Source organism: Crocuta crocuta, unplaced genomic scaffold (genome assembly GCF_008692635.1).
Source record: "Crocuta crocuta isolate KB4526 unplaced genomic scaffold, BGI_CrCroc_1.0 scaffold940, whole genome shotgun sequence".
NCBI lineage: Eukaryota > Metazoa > Chordata > Mammalia > Carnivora > Hyaenidae > Crocuta > Crocuta crocuta.
Genome location: NW_027532184.1, coordinates 153,139 through 157,212, shown reverse-complemented (window position 1 = coordinate 157,212; position 4,074 = coordinate 153,139). Strand labels below are relative to the sequence as shown.

Sequence of the window (4,074 nt, the reverse complement as noted above, 5' to 3'; positions counted from 1 at the left end):
ATCGGTAATACAGCAGTTCTCAAAGTGTTGGTCCCTGGGCCAGCAGTGTCCGCATCCTGTACGAACTTGGTACAAATACAGATTCTTGGTTCTCACCCATGAATTAGGCACTCTAGGGAGTGGGGTCCAGTAATCCCTTTTTAAACAAGCCCGCCTGGTGATGCTGATTGGTGCTGAAGTTTGAGAATCACTGCTATAGGCCAGTGGCTTGATCCCATCTTAAAAGACCACCTGCTTCTCAGTCTCACCAAATAGCTTCACAGGAAAGCGGAGATTTAGGGTAGGTTGTGACCTACTAACAGAGGATGCCTTTAAGGGAATAGTTTGTTATTTCAGCCTGATTGCTCCCGTTGCTGACGTTAACACAGTCCAGCCAGTAGAAAGTGTCCAGCCAGTACAGATGCTGCTCCAGGGCCTTACCAGGACTTTCAAGTGTGTCAGCGCTCCAAGTCCTGGAGAAAGAAGACATTCTAAATTACTATAATGTTGGACAGTTGTGTATTTGCTGCTTTTGAGCATCATTATGATGTACAGTTCATAACTGTTCTCTAATTTTCATTATGAGAATGTGTTTTTTCTAACTTTTATCTAAACTGTAGGTACATTTATAATAAGTACAGTATATTCCTAAGATCTTCTCAACTGATTAATAGGTTGGTTAGAATTTAATCTTATATTCATGTGTACAGTTCTACCTTACATTAATCGAAATTCATTTATATGGTATTTAAGATTTTTGGAATGTTCTTGATCTTCATAGGACTGTGGGTAGACAGAACTTCTCTCCATTTCACCAGAAGAAAATCAGGCCTAGCATGACCTGCTCCGTCCCTATACATAGTTAATCCCTGTGCTGATTTCATCACTCTGCCCTTTATACTGAATCTGGCTAGATGTTTTTCATGTTTTTTAACTTTTAAAACACAGTTCTAGAGTCACCTGGGTGGCTCAGTTTGGTTAAGTTTCCGACTCTTGATTTGGAGTCATGATCTCATGGTCCATGAGGTTGAGCCCTGTGTCAGGCTCTGAGCTGACAGCACAGAGCCTGCTTGGGATTCTCTCTCTCCCTTTCTCTCTGCTTCTCCCCTGCTCAAGTGTGTGTGCTTTATCTCTTTCTCTCTAAAATAAATAATTAGTTTAATTTGGTTAATAAATAAATCCCACCACCTGAGATTAATGTTGGTTAGCGATGAAGGTTTTCTGTGGTTCACAGCAAGGTGGAAGTAGAAGGGTAAGGTATTATGAGAATATATATGTATGTGTACGTATCTGTGTATAAAACTAATCTCTTCCTCCTCTTTATGCTTTAATTATTAAGAGGTAAAAGTCTTGAAAAAGTAGTGTCCTGAGTAGGTGGGGGCAGTGGTGTGCATGCACAAATGTGTGTTTTGGTAGCTTTAGTTACCTTTTCTGTGTACATCTTTAGTTTATTCCTGTAACATCTCTTTTTGCCAGAGGACTAGTTTTCCGGAAACTGCCTCACACTTGGAGGCTCAGTTGCCCGGGTGCCGTGTTTGAAAGCAGCAAATTATGTTCTCATAAACACACTTACTGTACGTGGCCTTGTGGTCCCAGGCCAAGTTTTCCTTCCCTTGAATGCCCACTTTACTCCCTATTTCTCTCTCTTTCTCTCTCCCTCCCTCCTCCCCACAGCCCTCCTCTCTGTCCTCTGGCTGGACTTTTTTCCCCATGTCTCTCCCTCCCACCACCACGGGACCCCTTGCCCAGTCCTCTCCTTCTCTGTCTTTTCCCTTATCTTTCTTTTCTGTGTCTGTCTAGGGGGTAGGTAAATACTCAACAAGCATTTCATAGGTAAGTACATGTTCTGATAATAATAGTAGTCATTTTATTTTTTTTTAATTTTTTAAATGTTTATTTCTGAGAGACAGAGACAGCGTGAGCAGGGGAGGGGCAGAGAGAGAGGGAGTCACAGAATCTGAAACAGGCTCCAGGCTTTGAGCTGTCAGCACAGAGCCTGACACAGAGCTTGAACCCAGGAGCTATGAGATCATGACCTGAGCTGAAGTCTGATGCCCAACTGACTGAGCCACCCAGGCGCCCCAGTAGTAGTCATTTTAATGTAAATAGAGACTTCTAACTTCAAAGACCTGCATCCCTAAAAGCTATTCAAAAGCAATCTACTTTAAATTTCTTAGTAACAAGCACTGTCTCTTTTCTGGTATCCCTTGTGATAATACCAGCAGTGGTAGTAATAATGATAATAACAACAATAATGCTTTCTTCGTTTTATGGCTAATATTTTTTTAGTTTTTATAATATTTTACCTATTTTTGAGAGAGAGAGAGAGAGAGAGAGAAGGAGCAAGGGAGGGGCAGAGAGAGAGGTAGACACAGAATCCAAAGCAGGCTCCAGGCTCTGAGCTGTCAGCACACAATCCGACACGGGGCCTGAACTCATGAACCAGGAGATCATGAACAGAGCCGAAGTCGGATGCTCAACTGACCGAACCACGCAGGCACTCCATGACTAATATTTATTGAGTTTTTACCACTTGCCACATTATTCTAGGTAAGGGTTCTGAGTTTAGTTTTTTGGACCCTTGGGGACGCCCACGACTCTGTAGGAACCTCTGAGGTCAGAACTGTTTCCATAGTAATACTGAAAAGCCGTATGCCTTTTGCACTGTGCTGACATTTGAGCTGATTACACAGGAGCATTGATGGGCAAAAGTACTGGCTCCTCAGTGCACATCAAGACGCGGGGTCATTGTAGTCTTCAGTGTGGGTACTTGGGATTAAAAAAAAGCCAATTTTATTTTAGAAGGCCCCCGATGAAGCAGTAAATTTTATTAAACCTTGACCCTTTGGTACATGTCCTTTTAATGTTCTATGTCACAAAATTGGGCCACATGCACTAACCACTTCTGCTGGTTCGAGTTGCCACTTGAATTAGTCACATTTTTCGTGGCGAGTAACCTGTAGCTATTCAGACTTGGGTATTTGGCAGGAATGTGCTTGAAAATGAAAAAGTCAGCCTGCAATTTTGGGGAAAATGCTACATTGGTTGACTGGAGAGGGCTGTCCAGTGGCCACACCGGATGGTGCTTCTACAGGGGACATGTGCTCTCAGGGGCCTCTTGAGGCTGGACCATGTAAACTCTTACATCCGGCTCCTGTTTATAAATCAGAACTAAAGAAAATTTGTACTTTGAATACCGATGAATCTTTGAGTAGCAGAGCTAAAAACCATTTTCCAAGGTTTACCTACCATGGAACCAGTCATTGTATAGATTAGAAAAATAGAGCCCAGGTATTGAAAACCAAATCCAAGGTGACACTGTACAGGTGCATGATTTATGGTCTAATCTTACATTTTATAGTACAGTAACAAGCACGGTGATTAAAGCAGTTTAAAGATAAGGAAATTGAGACTCCAAAGAAGAGTCTTTGAATGTACTTTATATTTTCCTGCTCTTTTGGCTATTCTCTCTGATGGCTTGAAATGAGGCNAAGGAATAGATTCAGTTAACAAATGTTTCCTAAAGGCCTTTTCATTGGCACCAGAATAGTCTGCTTTGGAGGACTCCTAAAATGGATAGACTGTGCTGTTACACGGTCTCTATGTGGGAAGAGACAGCACGTATGCCAGTAACTGATTAAAAGGAAAACATGCTAAGTGCCTTAAAAAAGGCTCAGTTGAAGTCCTGTAGCTGTTCCCAGTAGAGAAGGAATTACTTCTGGGCTCAGGGAAATTTTTGTGGGAGAGGAAGCATTTGAAAGTCTTGCAGATAGGGGCGCCTGGGTGGCTTAGTCGGTTAAGCGTCCGACTTTCGCTTAGGTTGTGATCTCGCGGTTCGTGGGTTCGAGCCCCGCGTCGGGCTCTGTGCTGACTGCCAGCTCAGAGCCTGGAGCCTGTTTCGGTCTGTGACTCCCTCTCTCTCTGACCCTCCCCTGCTCACGCTGTCTCTGTCTCTCCTAGAAATAAATAAAACATTAAAAAAAAAAAATGAAAGTCTTGCAGAATGGTAGAATCTGGCTATGCCTAGGTGGCTGTGAGGAGACACAGGTCAGGTAAGGAAGAATGGAGCAAGATGTGGCAGGAGGAATATCAGGT

General features: G+C 42.9%; 1 protein-coding gene across 1 annotated transcript in view; it reads left to right on the top strand.

The window, feature by feature from the left end:
• Positions 1-4,074, top strand: part of MOSPD2 (motile sperm domain containing 2) — a 57,266-nt gene that overhangs the window by 13,435 nt on the left and 39,757 nt on the right. The gene's annotated exons all lie outside the window — the stretch shown is intronic.